This window comes from Artemia sp. Qi Xiang Cuo, chromosome 20 (assembly GCF_049724085.1).
Source record: "Artemia sp. Qi Xiang Cuo chromosome 20, ASM4972408v1, whole genome shotgun sequence".
NCBI classification, from domain to species: domain Eukaryota; kingdom Metazoa; phylum Arthropoda; class Branchiopoda; order Anostraca; family Artemiidae; genus Artemia; species Artemia sp. Qi Xiang Cuo.
In genome coordinates, this window is record NC_142813.1 from 23572578 (window position 1) to 23596102 (window position 23525).

The following is a 23525-nucleotide window of genomic DNA, read 5'->3' on the forward strand; positions in this document are numbered from 1 at the left end:
GTTTATGGTTTTCTCAGTGAGAATGAAAAAACAGGAATTTTCTCACTTGAAAAACCATGAATTTTGTCACATTTATGGTTGTTTTCATGGATGGTTATGTGTGTTGTTCGATTTATTTGATGTTTTTCTCGGATGTCAACATCATTTTATGGATGTTTTATGGTTTTTGTCCGTGAGAATTTGAAAAACAGGAACTTTGTCACATATATGGATGTCAACAGCAATTCATGTCTGTTATATGGTTTTCTCAGTCAGAATGAAAAAACAGTAATTTGCCAAATGTTATGACATTCCTGGAAACAGTTAGATCACGTGTTTCCTTTACAGCCAATCAGCGAGTCGGATAAATCCTCCTTCTCAGCCAATCAGAGGGCTGGTTACATATGGTTTCCCCGTTACATAACAATTCGCCATTGAGATTTCGTATATATCGGGCATGCAATGTGATTCAATTATCAGAAAGTATTGTGACACAATGGATATAACACATTAAATTTTTTATTAAATTTCAGCAATGGAAGCCAAAATTTTAAATGTATTTTCTTTTTTCATTTTTTATTTTCGAAATAAATTTTTTTTCCGTGTTTACCCTATACCTTTTTCGGGTAAACCCCCCCCCCCCCCTATCCAAGCACCCCTCTATGATGTTTATACTCGATAAAAAGTGTAAAATACGCTCTTTTTCGTTACGTAAACCCCATCCTTCCTTCCCCCTCTGTTTACGACCTTAATTCTAGCAAAAAGAAATAATTTTCTTTCGTTAAATTTATGCAATTTTAAGTGTTCTATATCCTAGCTAAAAGCGATCATTGACTTCCGTCACTGTTGTTATTAACCGAACCTGGTTTTGACACAAGACTCCAGTGCGTGGTTAAAATTAGCAGTCACCCTCTCCGGCTTACAAACGTGGTCAAGTCAAAGGAACTATTCTTCTGTCAAATTAAAACACTAATTAAGCGCAGGCATATACAATCTCTTTTTGGAGAACCGGTGAAATCTCGTTATTTTCAAATTAAGATCTAACAATATATTTAGGACATTGGTGAAAGGGGGAGGGGGCAATGCCTCGATGCGAACCCCTCCAGTGTAAGGTGAAAACACACTGCTTCTTCGCGTGAAAAGTAAGGGGGGTGAGTTTAAGAAAAAGATACATTGCTTTATTATGCGTAAATTGAATAGCATTTTTACCATATCTTTCGGTGGAGGGAGAGGGTATTTTCCCATGTCTTTTCTCAGGGATATTTTCCGTGGGGGTTATTTTCCGTGGGCTGTTTTTTCTGGGTGTGTGATAAATACCAGCTATCGTAAAAGGATATGGAAAGAAAAAAAATACCGTTAATACTTTAAATGCATCAAACAAGGCGTGCACAATGCAGATTAAAACCAGAAAAGAACAGAAACGCCTAAAAATAAGAAATTAGGCCGATTTATATAGGCCGGCTTTTGAAGGGCTCAGTGAGCCGTAATTCTCAGATTCAAAAAAGGATGCAATTAGTATATTTCATGAAATTTTTTACGTTGTGCTTTCGTAGTGATAAATGCCATTTTTAGACAAAATTATATGGATGATGATACTAACTTTCTTTCTGTAAAAAAGGGGTCAAATTATTTAGATACTAATTTTTTCTCTTCTTTTTAAGGCAAATTGTGAAGAATGCGTGTCCCCTACTTCCAAGAAAGCGAGGTTTAATAATGAGGGCCATACGAAGGCTACTGTCCGGCAATATGGTAGCTGGCCAAAGCCTCCAAAACAAGTGCAATCATCTGTACAAGAATGTAACGCAGCCGGCCCGTCCACCTTCCATCATACAGTGCCTGGGCATTCAAGAGCTGCCCCACTTATGCAAGGTCAGGAAGTAACCCTCCAGCATGCACTACCTGGTCCTTCGGATGCCCAAGTGCAGCCGGGGTATTCAGATGTAAGCATTTTTTCCCACCTTTCTATTTCTTCCAATTTTTCAGTCCTTTTCAATCCCAATATAAACTTATCTCTGTGAGATATTAACCTCATATTACATATCTAAATATAATTTTTTACAAAGAAACCGCTCTTTTCTCTGCTCCCCCCTCCCTCGGAGATATCTAAATGTAATTTTTTGCATAGAAACCACTCTTTTCTAATCTTTGCTATCGCTTCGATATCTCATAAGCGAATATTTTTAGGTAATTTCTATTAATAATCACCGCCTTTGAAACTCAAAATGCTATTTTTTCTAATCTTTACTATTTTCTCTATTGCTATCACATATATTTTTAGGTACCTTTGAAACATCGACTGCTCTTTTTCACATAATTTTGAGAGAGATTATCCCATCTGCCACATATTGTCATTCTAATTTACACTGAATATTTATATCGTGCCATGTTTCGCTCCGACATAAAATATAGAGCTCCAATGTCCTAAATATTAATTTTGCAGACAATTTGTTTTCTGCGATTTCAGAAAACAAAGAATTACCCAAATGCCATTGAAACCCTGATTTACTAAAACCACTAATGTAAAAAAAAACATGGAAAGGAGATGCCAAAATTATTTATAATCTCGCACGGAGAGCTTTATGTCAAAACACAGCGGTATAATTCCTAAGAAGTGAGGGGAAAGCGACTTAAAGGTTCTCAACATTTTGAAGTTCAAAATCGTTCATCTAACCTCCATGATTAAACTCATGTGTTTACCGAACCTATATGGAATTTTAAATATTTCAACTTTTTGGGGCATTATGTAAATAACCGGGGGCCGCGGAGCCGAGAGGTCCGGGAAGTGCTGTGGGGGCACGGTTAGGGAAGCGCCGGGGGGATGCGCCACGGGTCAGGGAAGTGCCGGGGGGATGCGCCACGGGTCAGGGAAGTGCCGGGGGGGATGCGCCACGGGTCAGGGAAGTGCCACAGGGATGCGCCACGGGCCCGAGAAGCATCGCGGGAAGCGATGCGGGGCCCGCGAAGCGTCATAGAGATGCACTGTGGCTCCGAAAAGAACCACGGGTCAGGGAAGCGCCACGGGCTCGAGAAGCATCGCGGGAAGCGATACGGGGCCCGAGAAGCGCCACAGGGATGCGCTGTGGCTCCGAAAAGCGCCACGGATGGCCCGGTACGCGCGGAGGGGCAAGGTTCGGGAGTGGCGCGGGGGGGAGCGCCGAAAAAAATTTTTTTTTTTAACACTTTGAAAATAAACGATCAAATTGTCGCCTTCTATGTCATATCTTAAGTTGGAACTTTCAGTTGAATTAACCAAATGTTATTAAGCAATAATAATCCAAATTTTAAAAGCAGTAGGGATGATTTGAACACATTGAAATAAGCTATTTTTTCATTTACAGGCTGTCCTGGTTCCATACTCGCCATCCCCCCCCTGCTCGTCAGTTGGAGAAGGAGAGGAGGCACACGTGGAGCCCCCCAACAATTCACTATGGGATGATTTACATCAAATTCCAGATAATATTGACGACTTTTTAGGTGATTTTTTAAATGTAGATAATAGCGCAGTTGAGCTGGGTAATGTAGATAATTCAGATTCAGACTTAGCATTGCTAAGTCTAAATACTATGCAGCTTTTGGATGATTCTGTCGGTGGATTGAGGGGAAACCCGTCCCCCTCAGATTACATGAACATTTCCCTACTTCAATCAAATGAAGCGGCTTCCCATTGCCCTATTATTGAACAACTGGGGGGAGGGGGTAATATACAAGAGGGAGAGGAGGATACAACTCTCCCAGACTTTCAGCTGTCAAATAGAATTTTAAATAATATAGTTGTTTTCATTGCACCGTTTGGGGACCCCTTTAATTCACCAATGGGGGAAAAATTTGTTTATGATCCTATAGAAATTGTACATAGCTATGTAGACAAAATTCGTGCACTTCTGGAGAACCAGATTCAGTTGTGGGGATGTAGGGATTCAATTAAGGTCTCCATTGTTCTAAAGGTGTTTTATTTAAATGAGGGGAAAAGCGAAGTTTATTATCATTTTGTACATTCCGAGATGCGTTTGGTTTATTCAAATTTAGAAAATTTTGAGTGAGTTTTCTTAGATTGGGTGGATCAAATTATAACGCATCTCGAGAACTTTAATGAAAACTGTAGTGGGTCTCTAGTTCTTTTTGTTGAAAATTTAAGTGTAAATATATGTAAATTTAAGAAAGATTTTATTTTAAGAGGGGGAGGGGAAAGGGATACAGTTTTAAAATATATTCCAGATATAGAAAGGTGTAAAGGTGTCCAGCAGATCTGTTTTGAAACATGTCAAATGGGTTTCCGATATGCTTTCATCATCTCAGTATTCGAGCCTCTAGCTCAGGACACTACCAAGACAAATTTAAACGTTTGGGCTATGCATGGGAAGGAAGGGTCCGTTTTCCCGTTGTAGATTTTTCATGCTTCGAGGGAAAATACCCAGTAACGCTTCGAGCTATTGACATTTTTGAAAGGGCTAATGCCCACTTGAATATCGGCGTTACTGTGGTCCAATATGAAACAGAATTTGAAGATGGAATTCGTTCAAAAAAGAAGGGGGTGGTATTTCCTGTAAGGGGTCCCTCAGTTGATTTGGTTAAACACTTGGTTTAGTTGCTATACACGCCACCTAGACAACCGAGCGCAATCGGACATTATAACCCTATCACTGACATTAGTAGAGATCTGGGGGAGGGTAAGCTTAGGGGGGAATGTTTCTACTGCCCAACATGCCTGTCTAGATTCCGTAGTGATATGAAACTACGGGATCACATGAGGCATTGTAGCGGCCATGGCTATCAGACAGTGAAAACGGTGTCAGGGGATTGGGCCATTCTACGCTTCAAAAATTTTCAAAACACCCTTCTCCAGTGCAACAAAATATCTTTGGACTGTGAAGCTAAGCTGGTGGGGGTGAAGGACCCCCAATTTCCAAACCGAGTCAAAAAACATCTGGCTATTGCAGTGTCCTATGCCCACGCGCAAAGAGACAGTTCTAACACCATGCAGTTGTTAGAAATAGTAGAAACATTGGATGAGGGGGAGTGCATGGTCAAGGCGTTGACTAAACTGATTGGCACGGCTAATGGTGCTATTTCTCGTTTGAGAAATACACTTTAGCCAATGGTGTTGTCTGCAGCGTATCGGCGCGCGATTAAAAATAACAATTGAGGGGGGGTGGGTAAGGGTGTGTTGACAGAGGAGGTGGATCAGGCCCCTCCAGCCCCCCGTGGGGAGCAGCGGACCGTCCTAGCTCAGTAAATTGGATGGCAGGACAGTGCAGAGGGAGGGAGTAATTTTAGAGCAGTAGCGCAGCAATCGGGTAATTTAAATGTTAGCCCACAGTGTTTTATCCCTGTTTTTATTCATAATTCCAATTATGATTTAAAATTTATTTTACCGGCACTGGCACGTATGCACAGGGAGGGAGGGGGAGTAGATTGTCCATGGGTAAATAGTTCATTTACCTACAACTTTATTCCCAAATCAGCTGAGAAGTTATTGCTTCTCGAACTGAAATGCCATGTAGTGGATAATGGAAAGACGTGTTAGATTAAAATCAGGTTTTTATATTCTTTTAGTTTTTTACCCAAGGTAGTGAGTCAATTGATTCAAGTGTAAAAAAGCGACAATTTCTATGGCTCTGCCTTGCTTAAACTGCACTTTTTAGACGGTGAAATGTATGACCTCTTGACCTGCAAAGGTATATACGCATACGACTATTACTGTTCTGGCGCACGCTTAAGCGAGGAGAAACTACCTCCAATTGAAGCTTTTTACAATTCACTGACCAACAGTGAATGCACAGCCGAGGAGTATGAGTTTGCCAAGAAGGTGTGGTCCAAGGGGGATTGTAAAAATGGGTGGGATTATTGTAGACTGTACTTGGCCAGTGACGTTCTAACTCTGTTGGATATAATCTGTAAGAACACAGACCAGATCTATTCAGAGTTCGGGTTAGATATAGGATATTATTTTTCTATACCCCATTTAGTAATGGATTTAATTTTAAAAATTAGTAGGGAGGAAATAGGCCTAATCACTGACGTAGATCAGCACCTTTTTGTAGAGCGTTCAATGCGGGGAGGGTATGTTTTTCATGGGGACCGCGTCTTATCAACCGATCCGAGCGGACAAAGCACCGGTGCAAAGTCAAATGCAGTGTTCTTGGACACGAACTCGTTGTACCCCTCGGCAATGTCACACTACTCTTTGCCGTGTGGGAACTATCAATGGCTTGAGAATCCTTGTGAGGTCCCCGACATTACCATCGTCGAGGACAACGTGCCGCATGGATGGTTCTTTGAAGTTGATGGTCACATTCCACTGGCGCTTCACGACTCAGTCAAAGATTTTGTCTTTCCCTGTATCAATTGGCCCGTGAGCAGGGACTCTCTGAGCCCCAACAATCGTTCATTGGTTGAGGATGTGGGGATGCACTGGACTCCCTCCAAACAGAAGCTGATTGCTGATTTGGACCTTAAAGAGAATATCATTGTTCACCATGTGCTTTTGCACTGGATGGTGAGCATTGGTTTCAAGATCACCAAAATACACAGGGTCCTGCAGTTCAATCAGCGACCCTACTTGAAAATGTTTATCGACACCTTTGTCGATAAACGCTCTAGGGCAAATTCAAAGGTGGAGAAGGAAATGTATAAGCTCATTCTAAATTCAGCGTTTGGCAAAATCCCCTTCCCGCGGCCGCCCAGGGTGGGGGGGGGGGGTTCCCGCCCGCGGCCGGCCGGCCTTAGGCCCCGCGGCCCCCGGGGGGATCCCACACCTTTAAATTCACTGTAATCCAGTTCAACTGTGCTACTAGCAATTTCCAAGTGTGTGTGTATTTTCTGTTGTGCAAAAAGTGTCAGGTATAGAAAATTGTTTAAGTTGGCAAAAAGTGTTGTACAGAAAAGTGTTTAAAGACAAAAAGTGTTTTATTATAAAGTGTTATCATTGCAGTTCATGTTGAACAAATAGAGTTTTCATGTTGACCATGAAATTTTTTTATCTGTTCATGTTGAATAAGTGTTATTATTTTTATCGTTGTTCATGTTGACTGCAAATATTTGTTTTCATGCAGTGTCGAAATAAATGCTGCCATGAAATATTGTTTTTTGTTGTTCTTGAATAGATAGATCTATGGGGAAAATTATTGCTACTTATTCATTGAGCACATATGATTTACAGTTAGTTGTAGTCCAACTGTTGTCAGCAGCATGTATCAATTTAAAACACCCTTCAGATCGTTTCTGTGTGGTCCCTCAATGTCGGGGAAAACAAGACTTTTAGCTAGAATAATTCAAAATTACGATAAAATGTTTTTGTAAAAACTGAAAAAAATCTACTATTGCTATAGTATTTGGCAGAAGTCCTATGATAAAATAAAAGCTATTGACACAACCATACCAATACAATTCATACGAGGACTAGATGTTTTCAATAGTATTGAATCGAACTCGTGGTTGGTTATTTATGATTTGGCTGAATCCATTGAACAGTTCTCACAGGAAATGCTACAATTGTTCACTGTTCGCTCCCACCATGAACACATTTCCGTTCCTCTGGTTCTACACAATCCGTTTCATCAGAGCAAATGTATGCGAACCCTTGCTTTGAATTGCACCGTCTATATTATCTATCGAGTCGTGCGTGATTCGAGCTCGCGCATAACACTCAAAAATCACATATACCCCCGCGCCCCAAAAATTCTGTTTTCAGCGTACACACAGGCGACTAGCAACCCCTACGGTTACATTTTGCTGGATCTTAATAAGAGCAAGCCCGAGGATCTACGTGTAGTCACCGACATTTTCAACAATGAAATTACAGTATATCTTCCGGTGAACAGTAAAAAAGACTATTAGTCGCCATTATGACACTGAAGAAACTACACGAACAACGGCATTTGTTTTCCGTTTTAAGCACTTCAAAACCCTTGCTTAGGAAGGCTATACTCAAACATGGGGTTGACAATGATTTCATTAATCTAATATCTGAACTTTTTTTAAATTTAACTGCGGGCAATTTAAAACTGCCATAAGGTTTTAGAAAAAATAAAAAGAAACATGGTGCAAGTTTCCGGGCCTTGGCTTTTAAAAAAAAGGTTAAAAATTTATAAAGAACACGGCTCCTTGAAGCAGGTGATAGCTTTTTCACACTTTTTACTACCGATAATTGCAGGACTTGTAAACAGTTTTCTCTAGGGAGAGAGAATGGCAAAACCCTATAAATTGACACCATTTGAACTTGTCCTCTCGCCCGTCGAACATTTTGAAGACAATCTAAGCAAATTCAATAATGATGAGAATATTGCCGATGACAAAAAACTGCTTTTACTTCAAGATGCATTGCGAAGTGTGGACAAGAAATAAACCATATCGTGAGAGACCCATCGTCGCCGATCCCTCTAAACAGGAAACATTTCCTCAAGAGTGTGCAGCAGCAACAAAGGAGAAGAACTTGAATTCAATTGTATTAAAAATTGGAAACCTACTGCCATTGACCTATCGTGAACAGATTAAAAGAGTATTATCTTATCTCTTGTTGGAAGCTGACGATCGAGTTCAAGTAGAGATCACAGGGAAACGAATTACAATTCAAGGGAAAAGCTATAATCTAGTTGTTTTAATTTGTGATATGGTGATGAATCGTAAAGGACTCATATCCTTTGACAATAATCTATACACCTTTATGCATATATCAAACTTTCCCAAAAGTATTATTGGCAATAAGCAAATTCTAAAGAAACTAAGAGAATCTAGTCCTCCAACAACAACACCAATTAAAAAGGAAGAAGATTCAATATTTGAAGATACTAGCAGCAGCAGCAATGATTTTACAACACCTGTGGCTGCTAGTCAAAAGCGAGGACGAATTGATTCGTCCACCAGTGTGCAAAAGGGGAGTGGACATTACAATACGTGTTTACGCTCGAAATGGATGAAGTTTTGAAAGTTGTCTATGAAAATATTGGTGAGGTGGGGAGTTTAAGTTCTCCCAAAACGCTTTCCAAAGCTGTCTCCGGCACCACCACATTGAAAAATGCAAAAGAGTATCTAGAGAATGAACCGAGTTACACACTACATCGGAATCACAGGCTTCGCAGTAAACAATATCGACAAACTAAAGCCTTTTTTCCCTCTGCATATAATGCAAACGGATCTTTTAACTCTAGACGCACTTCAATGGCGTCACAATGCGCCCTACAAATATATCCTGGTGGCAATCTGTATCTTTAGTCGCTACGCCTATGCCATTCCACTGCGGTCAAAGAGAGGTGTTGAAGTTGCACGAGCCATTGAAAGTTTTCTAGAACAGGATTCATATAGAAAAATTCAATCGGATCGTGGCAGTGAATTTGTTAATCCCCATGTGCAAAAGGTTCTTTTGAAATATAATACAACACTTTATCATAGTCACAGTCCGATAAAGGCTGCATTGGCTTAACTATTAATAAGAACTATTCGAATATTAATTTCAAGATATTGCACATTGAAAAATACATCGGCTTTTATTCATGATTTAGATAAAATCATGCAGATATATAATCAACGACACCATAGATCTCTGTCCAACTCTACACCAACGGATGTTCACTACAGTGAAAATACATTTGATGCTTTTCTAAAGCAATACTCCAATGGTGAAAAAGAGAAAAAGAAGAAGAAATTCAATGTTGGTGATACTGTTCGAATTAATAGAACCATCAATATTTTTGAAAAAGGGAATTATTTATGGAGCACTAAACTTTTTAAAGTGTCTAGAATTCGAGACTCTGAATCCACGACCTATTAACTGCAGGACAGCAAATATGACGAGATTATCATTGGCTTTTATGACTATTAATTGCAAAAATTTATTAGATCAATCGCTAGGTATAAAATTGAAAAGATATTAAAGATTTTTACATTCCCTGGTAAGAGTCCGTTGATTGTTCGCTGTATAGGATACAACAAGGAGATAGATTCTAGAATCGGTATTGAAGACATTAACAATGCCCTGTAATTTCTATGTGACTTTCATGTCCAATGTTTCTGATCCTCTCTAAAATGATTTGAATAGAACAAGTTATTTTTGGACGAAACTCTCCCCCACCATCAATTTCGACGGAAAGTAGGAAGTGGCTCTTGTCGACTGTATTCTCAAAAATACCTATGAGATCCTGAGAAAGGATCGTAAATATGAAATAAAAATTAGACCCTATGATTGGCCACCACCACCAGGTGAGCAAGAACAAATTCAAAAAATCCATTGGATGGATTATCCATATGTTGAATTACCCTACGAAGAGCTCACCTGCATGAATGATTTATGTCGTACTATCAATAAAAGAATTTCTGCTCGTAAAAAAGGAGCTTCAACTATTCAAAGGAGGAGGGCAAGATCTACATTAGTTCACCTATTGCCAGTGAAAAGGTTATTCTCAACGACAATCTAAAGGATGTTCTTGGCTTTAAGCTCAATAGAATCAATGGTAAAAGTGCCGGAAACACTAATTTCATTTTTGCTGACTATCCGCCTGCCTTCTCCACAGACACTTGTATATTTCTCTACGCTTCATTTGTGGAAACCTCTCGGGTTGGTAATTCAAATGTTCCCGTCCTACGAGTTCTTGAACGAAAAACAAATCAAGATCATTTTCACCACTACAATATAAAGCATCTTCAGTATATTCCTGTAAACACTTCCTATTTGGAACTCTGTCAGTTAACACTAAGAACCGAATTGGGTGATCCCATAGCAATTTCAAAAGGTTTGGCTGTGATTACATGCCATTTTCGACCCATCGTTCAACAGCAAGATGTCTAATAGAAAAGTGGTATTCACTTGTCCTGATATTGACTGCTATGTTAATACTCTTGGCCCAAGACAACAGGGCAATGGAATGGACTACTACAATGGTCGCTCGTCAATGTCTGGCTACGGTCTTGGCAGTTGGTTTGCTAAGCTGTTTCGCTCTTCACTACCACTGGCTAGAAAATATCTTGTACCAGCTGCGACAGATTTTGCATCCTCTACACTATACGATTGGGGCTCTGGCAAGGATTAAAAAAAAAGTTCTACGGAAAATCTTAGGTCCAGTGCGCGAACCCTTTGCGAGAAATTAAAACAAAATGGTAAAGGTTTAAAAAGGTCAAGAAACAACGCATCACTCATCAGTCTCTACTCAGGACGGAAACGTAAGACACCCCTTTTGTCAAAGAAAAGAAGAAAAAAGCCGACACGTAGTGTAACCAGAAGCACCAAGAAGAAAATTGTTAGATCGAAACTAGATTTCTTCTCTTAAGATGTCATACCTGCCTCATAAGGATTCTCAACCTTCAATCACCGCCTCATTGAATCTACTCAACCCTTAAACTATCGATTTGAGTGTCAAGCATGGATACTCTGAGCAATTTTATCCACAACAACCCCTCTCTGATAAAATCAACTTTCAAATTTATTCCAATGAAGACTACTTTATGGACATGTCTTCAACATTTATAGATTTGCAAATGAAAGTCCGGAAATCCAATAATACAATGCCAATTCGGGGCGATGGGATATCCTTTGAAAATTGTATACTACATAATTTATTTCGTCAAATCAGCGTCTACATCAATGGCATGCTGCTGAGCACAAGCAACAATCTCTCAAATTATACAAGCTATTTGCAATTCATGCTGATGACACCCAAGTCATACAAGGAATTGAGAGGTACATCCAATAGATATGAATATATTACTAATTCTGATATTACATATGCGCTTAAAAATGCTACAACTATTGAATTACATATAGTTGGAAAAATATACCATGAAATATTTAATATATCCCAATGGCTGCCGCCCAATGTTAAAGTGGATATAAAACTGACGCTTGCACCCTCCAATTTCATATTGAGAAAAGAACTTGCTGGCAATCCCGATGTAAGTCTCTCCCTCACCTCGGCAATACTTCATGTACGCAAACAACAGGTTATGAGTTCTGTTGCATTGGCAGTGGAAAAACTGAGAGCCAATGGCAACAATATTAAACTACTTGTTCCTCATACAATCACCAATCAGCGTCATATTGCAATGGACTCACGCACCTTCACCGATTCATCCTTTATCAACGGTGAAATCCCCTCGAAATTGGCTTTGGCATTTGTAAAAAGCGCCAGTGCAATAGGATCATGGACTGAATGACCAAATAAATTCGAGATGTTTGGACTTTCATCTCTTGTGTGCAAAGTAAACGGTATCCCACTCTACAATATATCTTTTGATAAATCCTATAGAACATTGTACGAGTTGACCATGCAAACCCTAGATCATGATTCACAACTATTTGAAAATGGTATAACCGAAGATATATTTGCTAAAACACATGGTATCATTATTCTGGATTTGTCTGGTACACAGGATATGAGTATTGTTCGTACGGGGACGGTATGTTTAGAGTGTACATTTGCTGACTCATTGGCTGAGAGTCTTGCACTAATCTCACTAAATCAATATGAAACCTATTGGGAAATCACTCCCGAAGGCAGTGTTCTACTAGACTTAGCTCCATGAACACCAGTCAAATAATAAATGTATTTAATATGGACCCCTACATGTCCCAGTACAAATACTATTGTCTGCCCTCGGACTATCTTGGAAAAATTAAACGTGTCAACACTACCTTGATTATTGTTAATAGCAGTCCGTCGACTGTGCTGACGGGTCATTGGTTGTGCATCTTTCAAACAACGAAGACGATCGAATTTTTTGATCCTCTTGGGCTACCCTATACATTCTACACACCCCACATCAGAAACTATATTGAGAGCAGTGAGAAAACTATTATTAAAAATCGAAAGAGGGTGCAAGATCTAACGACTAAAAGCTGTGGCTTCCATGCACTACTATATTTTGTATTCCGATGTCGTGGCTATACTTACAAGCAGTTTCTCCACATTTATGTTGAAAATCCACGTCTGAACGACTTTCTAGTGGAAAATATCCTCTCAGACCTATATAGCATTGATTTCAGGGCCCTAAGAGTAAAGTGCTTAAAAAATGTCTGTGAATTTGTTTATTAATAAAATGAATATATGCACAACAATGTCTTTCAATCTTCACTTTTAGATTTCTTCATCGATGTATAGGCAACTGTCGTGAACCACTAATGCCGATAAATCATTTGGATTCACTATATATAGATCTTGATTGACTGCAAAGTCAGGGTCACATTTTCTGCAGAACAATGTAACTTCACTCCTGTCATATCTCTTTGTATAGTAAATAATACTATTTGCATTCATATTATGAAATTCAAGAGTTTCAATCTGTCTATTTGAAGAAATATCACAAACAGTGTTTTCAAGTGGTGAATCACATTCCGTCACAGCTAAATAAAAATCACTTGGCTTATAGTAATAGCAGGCAGTGACATCACAACTATGATGTGGAAAACCAAGTGTCTTGTTAGCCCATCAGTTGAATCGTAGGCCAGAGTCGTCGTCCATGAATAATTTATATCTACAACGATACCAAGGTCGTAGAAGTAAACTAAAAACACGTTTGGGATTCTTTCCAATCACAGCGGGGTAAGTATTCTCCCACTAATCACATTTATCATAGTGACAATTGGAGCACATGTGCCCTCTAGGATGAGAGTCAAACACCTCTTCAAGACATGAATTACATCCTTTAATTTGTACTGCATAGCCTCTATGTAATTTACAAGGATTACATAATTTGCACTTTCACTATAGTCATCAATAATTGTACAATTCTCACATTGATTCCAACTGCCAAGAGTGTACATGCACAATGGACATATATAGAACATTTTTCGGTTTCCGATGTCAACTCACTCACAGCTAAAACGAAACTGATCCTCTTCGTTCGATAAATTCAACGAGAGGGACAGGGGGGAGAGAGGAGTAGCTCTGAGACGTTACCTCCTTCGAATGATGGGTGAGCCATCTACATTGAATCCATTGGCAATGTTTTCAAAAGTATATCCACAAAATGATTCTGCCTGGTTCCAATTAATATATCAATAAATTGAGTATAAACATTTGAATCACATTTTAAAAGTTTCATACAATAGCCCAATGGAGGAGAATCACTCCTCATTATATTTTCAAGTGTTCCCTGACAAGAGAATATCCTGTGTTGAAGAGATAACTCGAAAAAATCATCATCCAAAATCAAATGTTTTTTCCATAAACACTAGATTTGATCTAATTCTCTCTTTCTCAAATTTATTCATTTTTCAATCCTTTCACTCTGACTGTTGACTCTAGACTGACCCTGATTCGTCAGCTCTAACCAGAAAAGCATGTACAATTAGCGATACTGTTTATTGTCTTCGATATGTTTCACTAATGCACTTAAAGCACATTGAAGTCTATTCACATGTGCTATATCAACTTTAGCAGCGAAACATAATTGATCCTCCATTTTAAATTTGCTCAAGGATATCACATATCTTGCATATACTGCATCCCATTCCAGACAAATCCACGATCCTTTCGTGATTTCCATCGCAATGTTTGGTGCTCTTGTACTATTATCATCAACTCCACTATCAACTTCTAATAGTGTAAACATTCCACTCATCGCCATCACAAATATATATCCAAATGAGTAAAGTCAAAACTGTTCTCACTCCTTTGAATTCTTTTCACAGACTAATAACCCTCTAGCAAAAAAAACCCGGCCCTTATAGTTATACTACCTATAATATGTAGCCAAGGCCACTGATATGGCTGAGAGGGGTGATATAACCAACTCGCTGACTGGCTCAGAAGGACACACGTGATCTAACTGTTTCCGGGAAATTAATAACATTTGGCAAATTCCTGTTTTTTCATTCTCACTGAGAAAACCATATAACAGACATGAATTACTGTTGACATCCATATATGTGACAAAGTTCCTGTTTTTCAAATTCTCACTGACAAAAACCATAAAACATCCATAATTTGATGTTGACATCCGAGAAAAACATCAAATAAATCGAACAACACACATATCCATCCATTAAAACAACCATAAATGTGACAAAATTCATGTTTTTTCAAGTGAGAAAATTCCTGTTTTTTCATTCTCACTGAGAAAACCATAAACCACGTGGTGCTGTCACGACTCAATAAGGCATCTCTACTTATATACTACTACTACTACTACTACTACTACTAACAGCTCACCGCACCACCAAGCCGCCTGAGGCCAACATAGCTACGCACGCTCCTCCTCCACCCCAATCTATTCAAAACCTCCCTTTTTACACCCGCCCACAAAGTTCCCATTTCCTTTAAATCTTTCTTTATGACGTACTCCCACCCCAGACGGGGACGACCTGCTTTCCGTTTAGTCCTAGATGGTTGGCCGAAAAGAACAATCTTCGGCAATCTGTCAATCATCGGCAATCTTTCATTATAGCCCTAGAGAGCGGTATTAGACCACATTTTTCGTATAGCCTATTGTTTTAAATACGGTCAGTCAGCCGGGTACCCAGAACAATCCTTCAGCAATTTCTCTGGAAAACATCTAGCAAATCATCATCCACTTTTCGGAGCGCCCATGCTTCAGAGCCATATTTGACCACTGTCATCACTGTAGCTTCTAATATTCTAATCTTGGTTTGCAGACTTATCTTCCTATTCTTCCAGACTTTTTTTAACTGTGAAAAAACATCCTGAGCCTTGGCTCAGGATGTTTTTTTTCTATAAAAACAACATGTTTCTATATTTTAAAACATGTTTTTAAATATATTCTATATTTAACATTTTCACTGCTCCCACCATCTTTACTAATAATACTACTAAGGTAAGTGAAGCTGCACACCTGATCAATCGTTTCATTACCCAGCGCCACTTCTTAATCCTCATTTATTCTTAGCCTTAGTGTCTTAGTCTTCCTGACATTAATTTTCAATCCAATTCTAGAACCCTGACCTCACAAAACCTCTAAAACTTCATTAATTTGGCTCACACTTTCATCTAGGAGCTTAAATGACCAGTATAATCCAAATCCAGGAGGATTTTTCCTCCCCATTTGATTCCCTGGTCTCGCACTGCCTTTCCTGTGCTCCTTAAAACAAAGTTCATCAAGATAATCCATACAAAGCGGGATAGAACACAACCCTGCTTAACTCCTGATTTAATACAAAACCAGCTGCTAACCTCATTTCCTACCTTAACCGCAACAGTATTATTCTTGTACATAGCAATAATCACTTTGATGTATTTTTCTGGTATACCATACAAGGGTAAAACCTTTGCTAAAGCTCTTCTATCAACATAATCGAACGCTTGCTCATAATCTATGAAACTGTGGACCAAAGATGTTTGGCAACTCAGGCATCTCTCAATTATCAACCCAAGAGTGAAAATTTGGTCGATACATCCTCTACCTTTTCTAAAACCGCACTGCTCTTCTCTTAAAACTTTGTCTACGGCATCTCTCAGTCTAAAAAGTATCATATTACTAAGTAATTTTAATATATAATATAATATATATATATATATATATATATATATATATATATATATATATATATATATATATATATATATATATATATATATATATCGTATTGCTCATACTATAGAGCATTCGTTCTCGAATTATTGTAAAACTAAATTAGGATTATCATCTTATAAGAGTAAGGCGTAATGAACGAGGGTGCTGAGAGGGCATCGTCCCGCTTACATGCGAGATAATTCATGTTTATTTTGAGCTTTAATGCCTCTCCTTACTTTCATTTGAAAATGCTTGTTTTTTCACTTAATACTTACTAAAAGATATTATATCTGTCAACCATCTTCATTCTTTGTTCTTGAAGTTTCAAAAAAAGTCTGGAAGAGATCCCTGTTGCATTGCAGTATTTTACAAAAATTCCTCGGTAAAGAGCTTTTCTTAGTTCTGAGCGATCCGAGCTAATTGAAGCACTTTCTGAGTTATAGGTTAAATCCATTTCTCCGCTGTCTCCTTTTCTATCGGTCATCTTCAAGGAAACACAGCAGCAAATTGAGAGCTGGTCCAGTTAAAAAATAAATAGGAAAATTATGCTGCAACAGTTAAAATTTACAATCCGCTGGTAATGAAGCAGAGCGACGCTATATATGAATTATAGGGAGTGGCCTATGTCCAAGCCCCGATATGGTCACACAAAGGACTAAATTTTATAAGTTTCCCATTTTTTTCGTCAGATAAGTGCTAAAGCAACAAGAAATTTACATAGCGAAAACAGAATTGACAAACATTTTCCTTATTTTTTTTCGTAGGTATTTTAGCTAATACTGTGTCATTATGACTAATCAGATTCAGTATAAAGAGAGGAAAAAGTTGTTCCATGCTTCCTCCTTTCCTAATTAAAAAAAAACTGCCTCCAATCTCCACTCTGATTGGCGAATCACAAAAATTATGTTTGTAAGCGGAAAAAGCATTACCGACAAAATTGTGAATGGGATGCGTCGTTGTTGCTCTAATTTTCCGTGATTATGTTTTCACCAACAAATTTGACTATAGTGAGAATCAGTCATTTTCGTAAAATTTTTCAAAAAATGACGATAATACCGCCCCCTATTATGGCGGAAAGATATTTTGTAAAGATTCTGCAGTTTTAGGTAAGAGCGTTAAGATCCTAAGGCTTCTCCTAATACGAACTTGCAGTACAGTACACATCTTGTTGCTGGTGAAATTACGCCTGTTCGCTTTTCCCTTACTTATTATATAGAACTTTGAATTTTATTACACAGTAACTTTAATTGCGTGGCAGGCATTTCTGTATAATTGACAGTACTGGGTGATACCCTTGGTTGCTATGATAGAATAGTCTTTGATGACATTGCGGAATTGTTTACTATAAAAAGCTGCAATATATTATCCCTGCATTTCTTTCAATTTGGGTTCACAGCTCCCCTATGCAACGGTGTTTAAAGGCAACTCCTCTGCAACCCTTTTTATGAGCTACCCCCCCCCCTCCCAATGATACGGAGGAAAAACAACAGGTTGATCATCCAAGTATATATTTATGAGATATTTAGATTAGTGCGAAAAATGGACTTTAAGTAGTTTTTAAGGATACTTTACTGTCATACAACATAAACTAGTGATACGTTTAAGGAGGGGGAATACATTTGAAATCACAGAGCCTACTAATATGGGGAGGACCGGAGTTCTATAAGTATACTTCAAGATTTAAGCATCCTTTAAAGAGGCAGAATCTATGTTAATACTTCTATAATTACCTCTTTAGATCTTCGTTTTTTAGCCCTAGCTACAGTGAAAAAACTAAATGTTCAGAAGGTTCCAATGCTAAGAGACATTAAAATAAATTGTTCAATATGGTTAATATCGCATGGCTTATGAAGTGTTAGCCTAGAAGTTAATTAAGCCTATAAGTGTTATGGTCACAATAGTTTCCAATAAGAAAAATCGAAATGTCAAGAAAAAATCCTTCAGCACTAGAAGCACGTATGTAGCCCCCCGTCCCTATAATGAGTGTAAAGGAGCTAGCAGACTGTAAAGCTTTGTTGATAAATAGTTGATCAGGGGAGCACCAATTAAAGCGCACTTTTATACAAGTTATGTTTACTTATTAAAATAAAAAATGGCGGGCGCAGGGTTTCTCTCAATTGTGATTGAGCATTTCATTCATAAACGTTTTTTTTTATAATTTTAATGGCAGCATAATTATCCTTCTGATTACAAATAATCACTTGCACTTGTAGTATCACTTTCTAAAAGCACAAAACAAGTTCTCCCACTTCTGGCATAGGATACAAACTAATTTGTTCTGTTTGTGATAATACTAATAAGAAACCTTATTTTATGCTTACCTGAAAGGTTTCTTTTTTGAAAGAAAGATGGACTAGTTCATTTGCTTTTCTAAAGCTTCAGCAAGAAATAGGAAAACAAATTGAAAATAAATTGGAACAATGAGGTCAATATCGTAAAATTCATTTAATTTTGAAGGGTAATATATCTTGCACCAAAAGCCACTAAATCTAGAAAGAAAAACAGCCTGTTCACATTAACACGAAGAGAAAGAAAAAGGCTCCAATTTTATTGCTACATTAAGAGCTTCATAAAATATTAGATTAAAAGGGAAGTTTTTATTTTCTAATGAAAGAAAAGAGCGACGTTACAAATATAAAACAAGCACAAACTATCCTAAAGATAAAATGACTGCTGCCCTTTTAACCCCCATTCTTCATGCAAACTTTAACTAGTGCTATCCTAAATTTTTTTTTAGAACGTGACAAATTTAGAATGTATTTCAGTACTATTATCTAAAAGATTTATCGCTCGACGCCAAAAAAAAAAAAAAAAAAAAAATTATTGTGTACTTTGATTCTCGAACAAAAATCTGAGTAAAATCTGACTAACACTTCTTAGATGTTGACACTGAATCAACCTGGAATATCATTAAAAGAGGTTTACAGTCAGATGGCTGCCGCTACGCTTGGGTGCGCCAAGAGACTTAAAGACCAATGGTTATCAGAGACAATCTGGAACCTGATTGGTGAGCGTCGTAACTTAAAGCTGCAGCTCCTAAAAGATGGTGAAAACAGTGACACAGTTCTGAAGAACCAAATGAACAAAGACCTAGATAAACAAGTCAAAAGGAGCGCAAGGGGGGATAAACGCAGCCTTTTGGATAAAAAAGCTGCCATGGTGGAAGAAGCGGCGAAACGTGGTAAGTCCAGAGCCGTATATAAGATTACTAATGAAATTGTGGGGAAATGTCGAATCGTAAACAGACCAGTTAAAGATGCAAATGGCCAAATTGTCTCAGACCCAGCAGAAATACCCGTTGTATGGGCCTTGCATTTCGAGAAGATTCTGAACAAACCCCACCCAGTGGATCCACCAGATATCCCTACAACCCCCTTTTTGAACCTCCAAATCAACACAGAAGAACCTTGTGATGTAGAAGTTCGACAAGGAGCCCGTAAGCTGAAGAATGACAGAGCAGCCGGAACTAACAGAATAACAGCCGAGATGATAAAAACATCACTGAATACCTGTATGAATGTGTAGCTTAAACTTTTTGCTAGTATCTGGAAGTCTGAACAGGTACCCGAAGATTGGACAAAAAGTACGCTCATCAACATTTTCAAGAAAGGAGATGCGACAAATTGTAACAACTGGAGGGACATCAGTCTCCATCTATTCCGGGTAAACACTCCCCACAAATTATTCTTCAGCACATCCAGACAGTCCTCGATAAATACGTAGGGGACGAACAGCACGGTTTCCGGCCGTCCCGTTCTTGCACGGATCTTATCTACATACTACGGATGACTATTAAAGAGTGCAATGAATGGCGAGAAAAAATTTGCCTGATTTTCGTGGACTACGAGAAAGCCTTCGACTCCATCGACCGAGACTCGCTATGGAAAATCCTGCGATACTATAGAATTCCTGATAAAATAGTGGCCCTAATTGTTGCATTATATGAATCACAGAATTCTGTGTTCGGATCCGAGAAGGAGATACTAAATATTTCCGTATCATGTCTGGCGTAAAACAGGGCTGTATTCTTTCTCCGTTCCTCTTTGTCATCGTTGTCGACTACAAACTCATTGAGTGTACAGGATTCGGGATCCACATTGGAGAAGGTAGGCATCTAGCCGATTTGGATTTTACTGACGATTTTGCCTTGATGGAAAGTAAGAAGACAAACTCCAGGATCTCCTCAATACTCTCCGTCAAAATGCTGGCCGACTTGGCCTCAAGATCAACACGGAGAAGATAAAGAGCATGGCAACAACTAATTCCCCCCTGAACATAAAGTGTGGAGATTCAACTGTCGAGCAGGTCGTAGAGTTCAGGTACCTCGGCAACACGGTGGAAAATTCAGGGTCAAGCGAGCGGGAAGTGCAGTTGAGGATAGGGCAAGCCAATGGAGCTTTTAACCGACTAAAACCAGTATGGCGATCGAAAAAGTACTCTACAAAATTAAAAAAAAAATTACACCAATAAGTGCTGGAATAAGCCTGTCCTATCCGTTTTCTATAAAGAGAAATTGTCCTACGGTCCCTTTCAAGAAGTGTAAAAAAAACATTGTATGGTTATTTTCAATTGTAATTTTTCAAATTTATACTTGCATTTTTTGATACTACGATTTATAAATACTATTTATCTGAAAACTAAGTAGCGAAATCAAGACAGCCGTCTTGACTTTGGCAATGCTGGGCATACCATAACAAAATAAGAAGAAAAAGCAAAAGACTGCATGTAACAATTGCATACTTTACGGGAAAAGCAAAAATAATGCCTTTATTCTTTGCGTGGGATTAACTCTTTTGTCAAAGACTTTAAGATAGATCTGTAAAAGTTACATTGCGTAGCTGAACAGCTTGGCGTAAAAGATTCTTTACTAACACGCAACAAGGCTCACACTTCACTCTTTGACGCAACCACACGCCTTTTCAATAAGCAAAATCGTGAAACCTTGACATTAGGATTCTTCCCTTCTTGCCCGAACGTACAACCACCTCACCTTAAGGGCAATGTATTTAGCACTTTGATCAGTGTTGCCACCTGTAGCACCAAAGTGTTATTTTAGCACTATTTTATTATATGTACCTCGTGCTCAGGAATGCTAAAACAGCACTAAGGTGCTATTTTAGCACTATTATAGTCAATTTTTGGACTATAGCACCGAAAATCGCTGTGTAGCGCGTAAATTTGGGCAACTGTAGCACTTAAGGAACTGACCATGGTGGCAACCCTGACTTTGATCCTTCTGACTTCTATTGCATAGCTGATCCTTCCCTTGAGAGCAGCTTAGTAAGCGCTTTTTAACAATTATCTCAGAGATGTGAAAATGACAGACACAAAATATTTGTACCTATCAGGGAGAACTTTCGTCCCCATCTTTGAAAAAAAGTAAGAGAGAGACCCTGTCGTTTTGGACACGACAACAGGACTGTCTTAAGTAAGGCAAATACATGCAGCTAGATGAAACTAATTAATAGATAAGGATGCAATATCCGTAAAAACAGCGATACACCTTTATACATTTAGACGCTGAAAAAATAACAATGAGATTAAATTCAAAAAGTTTGCCAAGCAGTATCAAGTATCAAGCTCACATCATAAAATCCAACGAAGTGAAAGAAACTGTTTACACAGTGAATTAACTAAAGCACTAGATCTCTTTTCCTTATTAGAAAAGGCATTACCCTGAAACAAGGAGAGTGCTTTCGTCCGAAAATTCACGAAAGAGTAAATATTGTCTTTCAATATGAATAGAACAGTAAAGTGCACCTTAAAACAACAGATTAGTACGGGGTTTGCCATGCTTTCTGGAATACCTACTGAAAATGGTCAAACAGAAAGATTCTAATAGTAAGAAAACTAATTGACCTGCTTAATTTCTTTAGTAGTATCTAATATCATGCCTAAAAAAGGGCCGCTAAGGGAGAGAGGGGGGTCGGCCAAGAGGGTAAAATACCCAGGACCTGGGCTGGCAAGAGATCAGAGTTTCTTGATAGTTTTATAGGCTAAGCATTTTCACGAAAGGAAGAGGCGATTTGGAAGGGGCGCTGTCCTGCTTTCACTCTCCCTTCATACAGATTGAAAATCCCTACGCCATTCGAGCTAAAAAAAAACAAAAACATGTAGCAAGCCTTCCTCTTTACAAAAAAGTTGACTTGACTTGACTTGACTTGCTTTATTTACTACTAATTACAAAATAAACTATATACAAGCAACCGCCCGGAGAAGGCTCAAAAAGCCTGATGAAAGACGGCTGCAATCCTCTAATTCTAAACAACTCAAAATTCTAATTCTCAAAAAAAAAAAAAAAAAAGACATGAAAAAAAAAAACTTGAAAACGCTCTCTCTCAAAATAAACAATAATACCAAAAACTATTAAGAAAAGAAAAAAAAAACATTAATGATGACAATAATAATAAATTACCTCCCCTCTCCCAATAAATGTTTTTTTATTTTTAGTGGAAGGGTCAGGGGTAAGGTTACGCCTTTAATAACACAAATTAAAAGTATGGCGTCATTCTGCTTCAAACGCGGTGCAGCACGCCTGCCTTTCAACTAAAGGGTTAATAGCGAGGGGGGGGATTACGAGTAGCAAACTTTCGCTTGTTTTGTACCAAATCAGAACTTGGCTCATTTTGTGCCAAATCCAAACTTTTGCTCCTTCTACGCAAAGATATTATCTGACATTTAATTTTTCTACGTGCACCGTTATAACGAAGTTCTCGGCCCCTCAAAGTTTTTAAAACGGCTTATATTAAGAACCAAACTTTGTAGGAAAAAAAATATCCAGTAATTTTATCAGCTCTTCAAGGATTATTCTTAAGGGCTGACAAAAACCATCCTTTTTGGATCAAAGAAAGAATTATACGCTCATTTCCAAATTTAATACAATATCCATTAATCTGTCTGAATTCCAGATTTTCCATAAAACCCAAAGAGGTTACACCTTGACACCTCCTCGTGATAAAATGAAATCGGTGACAGAGGAAAAAAAAACACAAAGCAAATCAAAGTGTTATTTCCGTATCATAATAATCAACAAACCTAAAACGAATAAAATTACCACAAATTAGATTGGTCCTAACCTCCCCTCCCTCACC

General features: G+C 38.3%; 1 protein-coding gene across 3 annotated transcripts in view; it reads right to left on the reverse strand.

Moving 5' to 3' along the window:
• Positions 1-23525, reverse strand: part of LOC148940025 (uncharacterized) — a 143292-nt gene that overhangs the window by 6548 nt on the left and 113219 nt on the right. The window contains exon 15 of one of the 3 annotated variants that reach the window (XR_016143489.1): positions 16710-16948. The exons of 1 other annotated variant lie outside the window; for it this stretch is intronic. The gene's annotated coding sequence lies outside the window, so the exon portion shown is untranslated. Of the gene's footprint in view, positions 1-16709; positions 16949-18776; positions 18924-23525 lie in introns of those variants that run through there. One more of the 3 variants, XM_089106510.1, reaches the window with a different exon arrangement.